Source organism: Pinus tabuliformis, chromosome 8 (assembly GCF_031772625.1).
Source record: "Pinus tabuliformis cultivar Carrire ecotype Pingquan chromosome 8, CPIR1, whole genome shotgun sequence".
Taxonomy (NCBI): domain Eukaryota; kingdom Viridiplantae; phylum Streptophyta; class Pinopsida; order Pinales; family Pinaceae; genus Pinus; species Pinus tabuliformis.
In genome coordinates this window covers 729,417,817-729,434,539 of record NC_142294.1, presented here as the reverse complement: position 1 = coordinate 729,434,539, position 16,723 = coordinate 729,417,817, and positions in this window count along the sequence as shown.

Below are 16,723 nucleotides of genomic sequence, written 5' to 3'. Positions count from 1 at the left end.
TTCGAACTTACAATGATCACAAGCTAATGGGACATCCTTCTACGGGCACTTGGGAAAACCTCTTCAAGTAATGCCACCTCTTTGGACAAGGGATATAGTAAGTATCTTGATGCTCTCGCATCTGTACTTAATGCACTCACGATGGATGCAAACACACTCTACCCACCGTTCTTGTTAACATTTGAAATCTTCAATTTCAATGTACATAATTGCTTGGTTGATTTAGGTGCATTGGTGAATGTCATGCCACTATCTGTTGCCAAGAAGATCAATGCTAAATGGGAAAATACAGATGGAAATATTATTTAGCTGGACATAATTCATGTCCAGGAAGTTTGTGAACTCAGGGATGTCATCATCCATTTATCATTTGATGAATGAGTTCACCAATGTATCAACATAGTCATTGTGAACATTCTGAAATCATGCAAAGTGTTGCTGAGTAGAGACTGGTCAACCAAGCCTCAAGAATACTTTGCCACAAACTGGTTACACATATGGCTTCCATACAAGGGCAGGACTAATCAAATCCGGTTAGAGTCAGAGAGATACATGAAGCACAAGGTGACTCCCTTGAATGCAGAGCCATCTCAAGTTCCACCAGACACACAGTTGGATCTCCTTCCATGTCCAACTAGCGATAATGAACTTTGTATACTTAGTAGTAGTATTAGTAGTACTAGTGCAGTTAACAGTCCCTGTGCATATGATATTAGAATATGTACTTCAATGGATCCAAGACACATGAGGGCTCTAGAGCAAGTTGCATTTTAATAGAACCACTGTAGAGAAAACATTTGATCTCTAGCTGCTTGTAATTCGAGTGCACAAACAACACTGCAGAGTATGAAACACTCATCTTGGGCTTACAGAAGGCCATCGACCTCAACGTTTCCATTCTAAAAGTGGTAGGTGACTCTGAAATCATGGTGTGTTAGGTACGTAACACTATACATTGTGTGTTATCTCATCTTAAAAGTTATCAACAAGAGGTATGGTGACTCATCTCTCACTTTAAATATTTTAATATTATTTTAGTTTCAAGAATGCGTAATGCAACAACGGATGCCTTGGAAAACGCTGATGCTAGGATGTGACCTTTAAGGGATGATTTTTTTATTGAATTTTGTATAAACCTTCTGTCTTGGATAATATTACTAACTTACTTGTTTTTGATGATGACCAACAAATGCTGTATTTTAGGGTGAATGTTGACATATTCAAGGTTGAAACCATTGACGAGGATGAGCACGAAAAGGCACTGCAGGACGCAATCAATGCAAGTAAAGGGAACCTCATCCCCAAGGGTGTGGTTTCATTAGAGAAGCAATATGATCTACAAAACCACTTCTAGGGGCTGGTTAATGCCAAGAACCACAATTCCACGTTGTTGCATGAGCAAATCAACTCGGGAATTGAGAAAGATATGAAATATGTCAATCTAGGTACACCACAAGAGCGACAAGCCTTCATACACCTTTTCAGGCAGTATTATGATTTCTTCATGTAGATGTACGATGAACTCAAGACATATGACATGTGAATCATCTAGTATGTAATACCAATCAAGGAAGGGGCCAATACATTTACTAAAAACTGAGGAAAGTTCATCCAACGTTCGAGCCCCTCATACAAAAGGAGTTGAGAAAGCTGCTAGATGCTCAGATCATCTACAAGGTGCAACATTCAATGTGGGTATCAAAATTGGTTCCTGTAAGAAAGAAGTCCGGGGAGATTCGCCTGTGTGTAGATTTTCAGAATCTCAGCCGCGTCTCGAACAAGGATAACTACTCTATGTTGTCCATGGAGAAAATACTGAAAAACAATATCGGGGGTTGAAATGTTTTATTTACTTGATGGATTCTCAAGATACAACTAGGTTCTAAAGGCAGAGCCTGACATGATTGAAAACTACTTTTAGGACGAAGTGGGGCACATTCGCATTTTGACAAATGTCATTTGGGCTAGCCAATGTTGGTGCAACGTTCCAACGTGAGATGGAAATCGCCTTTTGCAGGGTTCTTGAGTAGAGCATAGTGGTCTATCTTGACGTTGTGATAGTATTCTCCAAACAAATATAAGATCACCTGCGCCATTTGAAGAACATTTTTGAGAGATGCCGTAAATACCGATATCCTTGAATCACAAAAATATTATCTTTGTAGTGTCCGAATGTAACCTCCTGGGACACTTCATTGCTAAAAGTGGTATCAAGGTAGACCTGGACAGGGTCATGACCATCACACAGATTTCCCACCCAATTAACAAGAAAACCATGCAGTCTTTCTTGGGGAAGATCGACTTCCTCCGTAAGTTGATCTTTGACTATGCCTAGATTGTTAAACCAATACGCAAGATGATCAAGAAGGACACAATCAATAAATGGGATAAGAGTGAAAAGGACGCGTTTTCCCGGTATCAAACAAGCTGTAGTAGAAGCACCTGTGTTGTACAACCCTGACTTCGGTAAAGACTTCTTTCTCTACACTTTTTCTTCTGACACTTCTCTTGTTGTCGTGCTGACTCAAAAGGATGATTTGAACAATGAACAACCTATCTCCTTCATGAGTGAAATCTGTAAGGATCAGAGCTCAACTAGCCTGCCATGGATAAAAAGGCTTATGCAGTGTACAAGGTGGTAAAGTACTTTAGACCCTATCTATTAAAGAACCATTGTGTTATCTTTTTTCCACACCCAACAAGCAGATCACTGCTGGTTCAACGAAAGCTGGGTGAAAGGAGGACGAACTGAATGATCGGGTTACAAGAATATGATCTAGGCATCAATTCAGTTCACATAATCAAGGTTCATGGTCTTTGCCAATTAGAAATAGAGGTAGTGAATGCAAAAGAGGAAGAAGAAGATCTCCCAGGATGGGAGAAAGAGATTGAAATTTACAATGTTGAGCAAGCCACCCCCACTACGAACATAGAATCTTGGTACACGGATGTGCGCCAATACCTCGAGCATGGCACAATGCCCTCTCACTTTTCTACATGACAGAAGAGGGAAATTCAACTTCAAGAATTATCATATCAGTTGGTGCATTGGTTGTTGTCCAGTAAGCACCACAATGGAGTACCACTTAGGTGTTTGGAGGCGCACAATTTAGAAAAGGTATTACATGATCTCCGTGACAGACCAGCCAGGGGACACTTTGTGTGCAACACTACAACACATAAGGTAATGCAGGCTAGATTTTACTGGCCTACATTATTCAAATATGCTCATGCCTATGCCCACAAGTTTCTGGTTTTTCAAAGGTGTGCCAGTAGAAATCAAAAGTCAACAACTCTACTGCAGCCCGTTGCAGTGGAAGAACCTTTTCAACAGTGGGGCTTGGATATCATTGGGGAAATTTTCCCAAGCTCATCAAAGAAACACAACTATATCCTCATTGCTGTAGACTGTTTCACACAGTAGATAGAGGAATTTCCGCTAAAAAAGGTGAATGATCAGGAAGTCATAAACTTTCTACAACAAAACATCATCTCCAGGTTTGACATTCCTACGCCACTTGTTTTTGAAACTGAAACATATTTTAAATCGTTAAGACTTTATGATTTTGCATTGGAAAATGGTATTATATTGAAACGTTCAACGAATTATTATTTGCAGGGGAATAGTCTTGCTAAATCCACGAACAAGAACCTCATATGTATCATAAAAAATACCATATTCGATAAACAATGAAACTGGAACTCTGCTTTGGCGAATGCATTATGGGCTGACCGAGTCACGCCTAAACCTTATTTGAACACCTTCCCTTACTTCCTGATGTATGGAAAAGAAGCCATGATCTCGCTGAACATCTACTTTCGCGCTCTCCAACTATCCCAAGAGTCCCAAGGCAAGCGATGTCGTTTAGTTTAGCTTAGGATGGACACTTTGCACAAGCTATTGGAAGAAAGGTTGAAAGCTAAAGATGTTTTTTTTTACTTCACCAGATTCGTATCAAGAGGTGGTTTGATAGAAAGTATGTAGGGAAAAATATTTAGTGTGGGTGACTTAGTCTTAAAGTGGGATAAAGCCCACGAGGACAAAGGAAAACACACTAAGTTTCAGTCCCTGTGGATTGGTCCATACATAGTACACGAGAAGCTTGGCCAACACACATATCGTCTTCAATCACTTGACAGGAAGATTGACTCTCTCCCTATCAATGGCCAAGACTTAAAACAATATTTTCAATGAAGATATGGGGTTGCGCCCCGCACTATGTACATAGTCTTTTTTTGTTTGTCGTTTGTTTCTTTGCTTGAATTTTGTATTGTTTTTGTCATGTAAATAAGTGTTGTGCCTGATTTCATTGTGGCTTCTAAGTGTGTGTGTGGTTGAATTCTAAAGAGTCTTGTCACACTGCAACATTTTTCTAGCCTTTTATCCATCTTCCCACTGTTGGCTACATATATTGGCTGATGAAGTCCTAACGGAAAATACGATCCGTCTGTAAGAATAATTTTGGTCCAACCATGAACCCATGGATAGTATAGAAAACTCATGCCTATACTCAGTTTTTCTGCTAGTGTTCTCAAGCTTATCCAATTAGTAGAAAAAAAGAAGGGGGAAGTCTAAATGAGAAAACCTAAATCAGAGGTCTTTATATGCTTCTCTGAAGGAACAACCTCTTCTTCTCTTAATAAGTTGGGATCCCTCTTCTGCCCCAAGATAAATAAGTGCCAATGCACAATTCTCCTTAAATAAATAAATAAAGGTGAAAGAAGAGAAAGGATTCCTATGCATAGAGGTGAAGCAAGAAACACTGCTGGGGTACTATCCAGACTCACTGAAAGCAGAGCAATGTTTTTGTTCCCGTGTGACTCCGTCAGGATACTGTCCAAGCCTTCTGGCAGCAAAGCAACACCAATAATTAAAAACTATACTTTGAAAATCTTAAGCTTGCGAGCTAAATTGTCCTTCCCAAGTCGAAATATTGTGATTACATTAAATCTCATGTTCTGTTCAACTGAGAAGGTAGAGAGGGAACCATGTCTTCCCTGGGGTAAGTGGGAAGGCCAAAATGATCTGCATGATGAATCAATACTCCCTGAGGAACCAAGGCCCTACACAAAGTACACTAACCAAGACATAGAAGCTGGAATTCAACCAATGTGCTGCCAAGTGTTGTAGTTGCTGCAACACCCTCCAAAATTTTGGCTTGCACTCAAATTTCAGAGCCTCCCTTGGTCTTTCCTTGATTGTTGCAAACACTCAATCTCATTCCATGAGCTCTCTCAAAGTTCTTTCCCCCATTTTGCTTGTTGGATTAATTGTCGTCTTCTTTCATGTTTTACTATTATATAATGTTTGTGAGCCTTTTTTGGTGGTTTCGAAGGTCTGTACTTGTGTAAATGAGTTGTCCTAACCATGCAAACATTTTTTACACTCATACACAAAGTCTTGAGTGCTGTCGCACAAGTGTTGTCACGGTCGTCCCAAAGTATATCTTAAGTGTCGCACTTGTCGCATCTTTTCATGGGACAATCACATAAAGGGGAATGCTTTGTTTGTTTGTTTGCTTTGATGATCTATGTTGTTGTGTCATCAAAGTATGCTAAGTGTGTGATCAAAGTTCAAGTTCATCATGAGTCCATCTCCCTCGCACACTTAACCATTTTCAAAAAATCTTCCCAACTAAAAACTTAGCTTCACCGGGCCCTAACCGAGCTACACACTGCACAGTCTCAACCCTCATTGATGTGACCTTGCTACCTGGAACTGCACAGTGCGTAGTCACTATCGTCAAGGGTTGTGGTTTTATGCAATTCCAGAGTCTAGTAGCCTCTCTTGACCTCCAGGATTGCGTAGTTTTACCTTCTAGTCTTCCTTGAATTGCACACTTCACACTTTCAAACCTCAAGTTTTTCCCTTTCCTGTTGGAACTATGCAATGTGCAAAGAGCCCAAACTCCCTTGGCCTACAAAACTGCACAGATGCTTCCTCTAGTGCTCTTCCCTCAGCCGAAGCTCACTGACCCCAGAAACTGTGTAGATTTTCCCTTCAGGCATCTCTACTACATAGTCCCCGCTTGCCTCTTGAAAATATGCAGTCTATCCCCACAGGGTCCCATCCCGCAATAGCCACTGATGGATTGAACTGCGCAATTCTGACCCTTAGTGGGCACTGCACAATTTTTCTCCTTAGTGAGGACTGTGCAAAAAAGTTCCTCAGTCAAGCCTGAGCTGCGCTCTGCACAGTCTCAATGATCAAGCTCTCTCCTTGTCAGCTAGAACTATGCAATGCACAGTCATTGAGTCCTTCCTCTAAGTCTATGACCTGTCCTAGGCTAAGTTCATGGATAATAATGCATCATCTTAGACTAGGGAGTTTTCAGATTGATGTCATCCCGTCATGAGTGAATTGCAGGAACATGTACACTATCAAGTCATGGCAAGATGATGAAGAAGAAGAATAAGGAGGGAAGCATGCCTAAAGAATCACTTGTAGCTGAACTTACGAGTGGACCTATCAAGAGAAAGAAAAGGGACACAAGTTTGCAACCACCTTCCAAGACCGAAGATCATTGAAGATCCCACATCACCAAGCTATGTAGAGGAGAAGAGAAAGAATATCCAAGGACACATCTAGCACTCAACAACAACATTGACTTGACATTACTACATCATCAAGCCAGTCCATGTCAGTAGTGTCATGTCAAGTCATATCATGAGTTGTCATATGCCACATCACTAGTGTGGACCATGTATATTGTCATCAAATGTATTGTAAAATGGAAGTCAAAAGGACACATATGAATATGAAGAGTCATGTAAGTTGAAAAGTCATAGGAAGTTGAATAATCATGAGGGTAGTCAAAGAGTCACAAGGAGGAAGCATCACTCCTTGGTTATATATACCCCCTCATTGTATGAGCAAAGGACTTTTCACATTGGCTCCTCCTGTAAGGCATTAGAGATATCAACTAGCTATTTGAGGAGCAAGGTGTGGCTCTAATGTCCCACTACTGGAGATAGTGATGTACAATGTAAATATGTGTCTTGGAACTTTTTTTTAATAACAAAAGCCTTTTAAGACAATCATGTTCTTCATGCATGAACTATGAATGTTTGTAAGACTATTCTGTGAACGTTTGTATTTCATGTTTTCTTTCACATGTACTAAGACAGTTGAACTATTTTAGTTATTTTAGTGCTTATCTTCTTGAGAATGTGCTTTAATAGTTGTTATTGTTGTTCCATCCTTGTGGACTATTCTACAAGATACTAGACAAATATTTCCTTGCTTATTGGTTATAACGATCTTCACATCCATTGTGGACTATTTCGCTGGATGTTAGATAAATATTCCCTTGTTTGTCAGTTGTAATGAATTTCGCATCCGTTGTGGACTATTTTGCTAGATGTTGGACATATTCTTCTAGTTCATGTGTGTCTCTTACTGGGTGGTACTATTACCTCTCACTTAGAGGCTCACTTTTCTCTCCCCCTTTGTAGTATAAGAACCTCGACACAGTTGCATTGCACACTCACTAGGCACACTCCCCTTTCTTTTCAAAGATACCATTACATCACTATCTTGTGTTGACAGTTAGAGTCAAGATAAATCTTTAAGGATTTGGTAACTGGGCCTTTATACCGGATGGGACTCCTACACCAAACAATGTGAGGTATGATTGGGACTTCACATCGGGGAGATCCCCTAAATGTTGGCAGGTCCAACACTATCAACAGTGAGAAAGTCTTTTTGACACTTCCAACCCAAGAAAGGATCCTAAAAGAATCACTAACCAATAAGTGACTACGGAACGACTGATCGTAGGATCCACAGTAGGCTCCAAAATTTGAGTTTAGGAGAATTTTGGAGGGTGTTTGTCACAATGATAACACAACCAAGGTTGTTGTTAATACTGAGACTCCTTTCGATTCACCTTATCTAGAGAGTCTAGTTGTTGCTAAGGCTACTCCACAACCTTAGTGTGATTTCCTTAAGGAATTAAAGAAATTTCATATTTGAATTCCATTACTCTAAGTAATCAAAGATGTCCTAATTTTTTCAAAAACAATAAGGAAACTTTGTGTCAAAAAACCTAGTAGATAGCCCAAATATCCTTACACCATCCATATGGTGGGAAAATTGTCAGAATTGATGTTGGGTGAAGCTTTGCATGTCAAGTATGATGGCCCAGTGAATTGGATAGTAACTATCCATATTGGAGAGACAACTATTCCAAACACATTAGTTGACATTGGTGCTGCAGTAAATGTAATGACCAGAGAAAACTTTGAGCTGCTCAGATTCACCAATTTGAGACCAACCTTTACTATATTGGAACTTGTTGATAGATATAAAATTTGACCTGAGGGAATTCTAGAAGATATAGTCATTTTAGTAGAATCTTGGGAATATCTAACAGATTTCCCAGTGTTACATCCTAAGACATGCCTGGGAGGACACCCCGTGATTTTGGGAAGACCATGGTTAGCCATTGTTGATGCATTTATCATTTGTAGATCAATTTTCATGATATATAATGGAAACACTACAAAAAACATTTTCCTCTACCCTCCAACCAAACCAAGTGTTGACTATGAAAACCCTATGTGGTCAGAATTTGAACCAAAAGGGTATTATGCATGATCACTCCTCACTATTGGTAGGGTTTTGCACTTTGAAAATGAAATATAGGATGATACTATCAGTAGTTTTATTAGTAATTCTTCTGTTGTTACTCAAATAGTATCCCAACTTTTAAACTCTATAAAAAGAACAAATCCAGTTTGGATGATGCCACTGATATTCTTATTACAGAAAAGATACCGACCACCCCAAATATTAAGTGTCCCAACTGAAATTGAGTTTGGAGAGACTTTAAATATTATCCCTAATTCATCTCCTAAACAAACAATAAAGCTAATACAGTTGTTTCGAAAGCATAAAGAAGATTTTGCATTAGATTATACAGACATAAAGATCATCCACTCTATTTTATGTAATCACCATATTTATCTAAAGGATGGATGCCATCCTATTCGGCAACCATAGTGATGAATGAACCTAGCCTTGAAATATATTATTAAGGAAGAACTTCAAAAATTATTGAATGCAAATTTCATCTATACAATATTTGACAATCAGTGGGCATCCCCTCTTGTTGTTCTGCCTAAGAAGAATGGAAAATGGAGAATCTATGTTGATTATAGGGAGCTCAATAATGCCACTCAAAATGACCAATTCCCATTTCCTTTTATTTATCAAGTCCTTCATACATTTTATGGTAAGAAATTATTTTAATTTCTTAATAGGTTTAGTGGTTAAAATCAAATCTAGATTGCCCCTGAGGACTAGGACAAAACTACCTTCACTTTCCCCTTAGGCACATTTTCATATCAAGTCCTTCCTTTTGGGCTCTATAATGCACCAAATACCTTCCAATAGGCCATGTTAGGAATATGTTGAGACTTGGTTAATGACTCTCTATACATTTTCATGGATGAATATACACCATATTGCGATGAATATGACAAAGCACTAGCCAATGTTGAGAAGGTTCTAGAACATTGTAAGCAAACTCACCTTTCTTTGAGCACTAAAAAATACCATATGATGATGAATGAAGGAATTGTGCTATGATATTATCTTTTTGCTGTAGTGATATAGGTTGATCTAGTGAATATTGAGGTAATCTTAAGAAAACCTATCCCTTAAATAAAAAAAGAGGTCCGTACGATTTTAGGGCATGCAGGCTACTACATGTGTTTTAAAGAAATTATTTCTAAAAATGCATTTCCAATGTTTGCCTTACTTTCAAAGGATGTGGAATTTATATGGACTAATAAATGTAGAAAGACTTTTGCAGGTTTAAAATGTGTGTAATAGAAGCTACCATTTTATGCATACCTAATTGGACCTTAAGTTTCCATGTTTCTATAGATGCCTCTGACGCTGCCATTGGGGTCATGGTGAGACACTAAGAAGGACACATGCCTTATGCTATTTGTTAAATCAACATGAACTTAACCCCTGCTGAATTAAATTATACAATAACTGAGAAGGAATTTTTTGTTGTTGTACATGCTATCAACATGTTTTGACATTATATTACAAGTTATCAGTTTTTTAAACATACTAACCACTCTTCCATTCAATTATTAATGAATAAAATAGTTACCAATGATAGGGTTACTAGGTGGTTTCTCTTATTGCGAGAATTTGATATCACTTTTATGGACAAGCCTAGAAATGATAATGTCATTGTTGAATTCCTTTCTTGACCTCCCGACAATAGTGATAGTTTACACGTTGAGGATACTTTTCCAGACGAATATCTTTTTGTAGTTTCCACTTACTCATTGTGGTATGTAGACATTGCTAAATATCTTGCTGCAAGAAGATTTCCACACCACCTTTCTCCTAGGGAAAAATGAAAAATAATTCAAAAAAGTACCTAGTAATTTTGGGTGGAAGACTATCTCTTTCACATTGGGCCAGATCATCAAATTAGGCGCTATGTGAGGGAAGATGAATTCCATGACATTTTGAAGGCTTGTCCTAATGATCCTTATGGTGGAAATTTTTTTGATAAGAGAACAAGTCATAAAGTGCTTTAGTTGAGATACTTTTGACCTACCATATTCTAAGATGCAAGGGAGTATGTGCAAGGGTGTGACAACTATCAAAGAATGGACCAACCCATCCGATTGGATGACATGTCGTTATAGACTCAGTTAGTTATAGATCCTTTTAAGAGATGGAATTTGGACTTAGTTGGGCCTATCAATCCCCCATCTCATCAAGAGTCCTATATTTAGTATGTACAAATTATGTCACTAAGTGGGTTGAAGCTAAGGCACTTACTAAAGCTATTAAGCGGGTTGTTTCAGAATTTTTGTTTGAAGAAACAAACTTGTCTTGGGGCTAATAAGTTGGTAAGCCCCCTTATAAGTTATCTCCTAGTCCTAGCTCCCATTGACCCATGTGACTAGGGGATAAGGCTAGAACCTCCCCAAAGTCCAAAATTTTTATGTTATGCCATAGTAATGGGGAATTCCATCCCTAAAGTTTCAAAGGATTCTGCCCCAAATTTGTCTTTTTTAATCACATCAGCCTTTGACCACCTTCAACAATGATCATTTCCTTTAACCAGGTGACCTCCACACAATTGATAATCATAACCATGGCCATCAAGACTAGCCTTTCCTATTTATGGACATATATGACATAGTTAACACATTCATAGATTATTTATCATTCAACATTTAAGCAAGTTGGTTAATTTCTTAGATCATTATACTCATTTTTTATAACATTGCAATGACCTTCAACATTTTATTCACAAACATACATAGTTAATTTAGAAAAACATTCAAACATAAAACATTGAATAACATTAACATTCCATATACAAATAAGGAAGATACACTTACATATTCCACTTTATTTCAAATGGTAATTGAAGAATCAATTGCCACTCTACACCAAATGTAGGCACAACTATGCTACAAATTCCTTATCGCTGGCCATCACCAAGCTAGATTTGATGTCTGAAGGATCATTCACTTAGGGTATTACACAAAAGGTTAATTTAGGGATAGAGAATGAAGGTCAATCTCCTTCACTGGATAGGAAATAGGGATACCACCTCTCAAACACTAAGTATAGGCTAAATACATAACAAAATATGGCCACTGAGGGCGTTCACAACATATAAGGAGACCCCTTCACTGCTCCCCACAATTCCCTTAGATGTCCTTCCTCCTAATGAATCACATGCACAAACATGATCAAAGGGGTTAAGTTCTTCTTGGTTTGCCCAACTCAGGCAAAATGTTCTCTCACTACTCTCCTTAGTTATGATAAGTTAAGCTTGGACTCTATAGTCTAGTGTCTAAACATAATTTTACAAGGTTACAGGTTCGCAATGTGTTTGGGTTTCAATAGTTTGGGGGTCTATCTCCAATTTTCTATAGTGCTCCTCCTCCAACTTCTAAAACTAACTCAAGACAAATGACCTTTTCCACTGGTGCTTGCTTCATGTAGGGGGTTTAGGGTTTCCTTCTCAAGATGTGGATTCGACCTTGGATTATCACAAGGTATATAGCCCTTTCCTGGGAAACTCTAGTACATTTTTCCTCATTCATCATAACTTAGTCGAGTAGTTGGTAGCTCAATGAACACTTTGAGGGGTCATAAAATTAAATTCACATAAGATTGGAAAAACTCCCAATCTTCCTCATAAGTTTCCTTAGCAATATACCTCTCCAGAAATTAGGATCTGAATTGGATGTTCCTTCTTCTTTAGATTTAACGTTTTTAATAATTAAATAAGAAAATATTTACATCAAACAATTTGGCAAGATAGTCATGCAGTCTCTCCAACATTATTTTCATTTAATTACATCACAAAACTTGGGGGATTAGAAAAAGGGATATTACACAAGTATGAGGAATCTGTGTTATTTCTTCTGTACTCAACCTTGAGTTGGCACATGTCCATATATATATATATATATATATATATATATATATATATATATATATATGGTTATCTTTAATTCAAATCATTATAAAACATTAATAGTCCCCCTTCCACTGTGCTCTAGTAGGCTTTATTGTTCATACTACAACCCAATGAAAGAGATGTGGTAAAAATATTTCACTTTGACTCTTATCCATACATAAAATATTTCGATGCCCATATTAAATAACATAATTTTATATCAACTTTAGAGAGAGATAAAATAATTAAAACTAATATGTATATATATATATATATATATATATATATATATATATATATATATATATATATATATATATATATATAGATATATATATATATATATATATATATATATATATATATATATATATATATATTCTGATGCAAGGAAAATGTATAATTATTATATTTTTTAAAAGTACTTCAATATAGGACTTAAAAAACTATTTGATTATCCATGTTAACTAATATATTTTAATGTCAACTTCTCATATCCTTCCTAATAAGTGGGAGATGTATAATTCATTCAATTCTTAATATAAAATTGATATGTAGCATATAAATAACAATAATAATAAATTCAATGTGGGTCATAAATAAAATATTTCAACATGTTGAGTTAAGTAATATTAATGTGTATTCAAAAATATATTAATAGCTGAATAACATTTTAATATGGATAATGTGGTCCATAAATAAAATATTTCAATGCGCATGTTAAATGAAATACTTTAATGTCAACTATATATATACTTAATTAGTCATATAAATTAAATAATTAGATCTATAATAAGCATCAAAACACTTCACTATACATCTCATATTGCCAAAATTTAAAAAATCATAAAAATTAACTCAATTATGATTTTATTTTAAATTATAGTTATAATTAATATCATTTATAAAAATAATTAATATTAATTAACTAAATTATAACTTTATTTTAAATTATTATTATAATTATTATTCAACTTTAAACAAGAAACAAAATTACATTTTGCAAATTTTGAAAGCATTAAGTAAGATAATCCTCTCAACTTATGTGCAAAAGAGTAAAAATGAAAATAAATAAATAAAAAATTACATAAAACTTTTGAAGTTAAGTGTGATAATAATCACTTAACTTCTTTTTCTTGCCTTTCTTTTTTGGACCTTTTGCCATCCCCCTAAGTTGGGATTAACTGTAACCATTTCCAATTCACTTCCTGTTGTCTTTGATGGGAATTGTTTGTTTGAATCTATGCTCTTAAAAACACGAGTTCTCTTTGTATCCCCATCCCGTCTTCTTTATATGCCTCATTTTTCTGTTTTCCGGGTGCCTCTTGTGATTCGGTGTCATTCTACAAACAGATTGGGTTTCCATTTTGGACTTGTGCATATCCTTTTTCTTGGTTTTGAGGGTTCTCCTTTATTTCTTCTCCTTATTCTTCCTATAGGTAGGGATACGAGGGTTTCCATCCCTTTGATTTGCAGGCCAACCCCTTTATTTTTTGGGATATCTTTTTCCTACGGGCATGTGTTCTACAAGTGTCCAGTTTGGTAACATATTTGGCATCTGAATGTCATATTCTCATAATCTAATATTTGGGCCCACTGAACATTTTTATGTTTCACCTGAATGTGATTAGGTAGACCCTTGTTGAGGTCTATTTCTACACAGATTTTGGTTTTCTTCATTCTTTTGAGGTCCATATTTTTTAAAGTTCCTAGGGTGTTTTCAATTTCCTCTAGAACCTTGTGGTGCTGGTCAGGGAGGGGGATATCTGGTATCCTCACCGATAATGATAGTGTTGAGGCCACCATTTTTATGGAATCAAAATTTTGGAATAAAGGGGTGACTAAGAACCTATCTCTTCCCCAGAAGTAGGGCCCATCATTCAATGGATACTTTCTCCATATCTTCCTGTGTATCAAATTGAAAAATGAAGAAAACCTTGGAGCATAGGTAGAGATCAAAATTGGGGGTCCATGTTAAAAACACCGACTAGTGTAATGCATCAGTTCTAGGCCAAAAACCATTGAACCTACAGATCATAGCCCTGGATTGGAGAGAATAATTCAAAGGTGGTTTAACTATGATAGGTCAACCTCCATGGAAGGAACTTGTTTCATTTGTTCTACAATGTAGGGTCTTGGGTTGTATTGAGGTGAATCCTCTAGTTCGGATACCTTGCCTTGCGCCGCATCCTTGTAGGAGATAGATCCACCTGTGTTTTTAGGTCTTGAGGCACCTCCTCAGAGCCTTAGGTTCAATATTATGGTATATTTTCTTGATATGCAGTAATCCTTCATCTAGGAAAAATCCTAAAGCATATTTCCTTAAAAAAGAAGGAACTAAGTATTTGCAGGAATGCCTAATCTATTTTCTATATGCCGCTTTAGTTTTTTCATTGGGTCTAAATCTGTGATCTTGGAAAAGTGAAGAATTCCCATTTAGATTTATGTTGAATATATGGAAGTACCTTTTTTCTAACTTTTCCTTTTTTCCATCCCACTTAGATATGAGAGAGTGGGGGCAGTCTCCCTATAAAATCAAATCACACATGAGAACATGAAACTGCTCCTTCGTGATTTTCAATTTCAATGGGGCTAAGCAGCAACATAATCCTATAGCAAAATAATAACCATAATTTATAAGTAATCACGTGCCAACCCTAATGGGCTAGACCAATGTGGCCTCCTCAATCTTGGCATACCTCTGTCGTGGATACAATCTTGGAAACCCTCATTCAATCATGGGTCTATAATATTAGTCACTAAATAAGCCAAAATGTGAGTAAATTCCATGGTTTCTTCACTAAATGAACCTTTGACATATCACATGCATTCATGGCATACTAAAAAATACCCTTAATTTGACTACATGTTGGAAAATACCTCTAAAAATGACATTATTTTACCCCCTACCAATACAAAGCCAACACACCTTCCCAATTTAAAAAACCCCTACTTTTACTAGAAATTGTAGGTATCCATTTTTTCATTAATTTTATTTATACCCCTTTATATTTTTTGAGTAACTTTGCACTCCATTTTTTATAACTACCAATATAAAAATGCCTTACCCCCTATTATATGCTCAATATATTATGTTATTTTTTACTCAATATATATCCTCCAATATGGATGCACATGGTATGGTATTGCTACCCTAGTGAAGCTCCCATGGTAAATTCCTCAGGTCTAATCCATTGTTTGAACGCAAAACTCATTGGAAATATGCAACAGGAAAATAACCAATCTGCAATAGACAACACCATCAGTAAATGTTTTCCATTATTGTGGAGGAAGTTGAGCTCCTCATCTCTGTTCCATAGCAAGCCTTCATTACATATCTAGAGCACATGATGAGAGGTGTTGCATGGAAAAAACCCATAGATGGTTGAAACCCTAATGCTTTGAGCGACCTCAATCTTCTCTCTTCTTTTTAACTCACTATTCACCAAATAATTATTGATAATATATTAGATTTTTGTAATCCCTATTCCAAAATAAAGATTTCTATCCACATAATTATATATTGTTAAAAGAAAACTATGAACTATGTACATATTTTATAAAGTAATTAAAAAAATTAAATTCTTATTACATTGAGAGGCAGACGCTACAACCCAATATGAAGCAAATGTGTAATTCCTCAGTAGGATCAACTTAGTGTTGACACACGTCCCTTATAAAATAAATACATATTTTTGGTTAATTTAATTAAAAGCATTATAAAACATATGCTTGGTTAGTTAGTTGAGAGAGAGTGCATTCTCCAACCCAATATGAGGAAAATGTGTAATTCCTTTCATGCTCAACCCAAAGTTGACACGTGTCCCTTTTAAAATAAAAATAAAGTATTCGCTAAATAAATAAAAAATATTGAACATAGTAATGAAAAAAAATATATACATATTGATTAGTTTTAATTAAAATCATTATTAATATTACAACCCATTATTGAGGAGATATATAATTCCTTCAATATATAAGATGGAGTTGACATGTTGTTATATATAACAAAGAAAAAATATTTCATTCTCAACAATAAATAAAATATTTCAATTTTCATATTAAGTAACATATCTACTTTATATAAAGAGATAAAACAATTGAAAACTAAAAATGTCTTATATTTTCACTTTTTTCACTTTTTATTTTTTTCCTAATAGATGACTTATTTGAATATCCATATTAATTAATATATTTCAATATCTGCTTCCCCTGATGGGGGCAGAGGATCATGTCTATATAAGGGAAACCTTGACAGGGATATC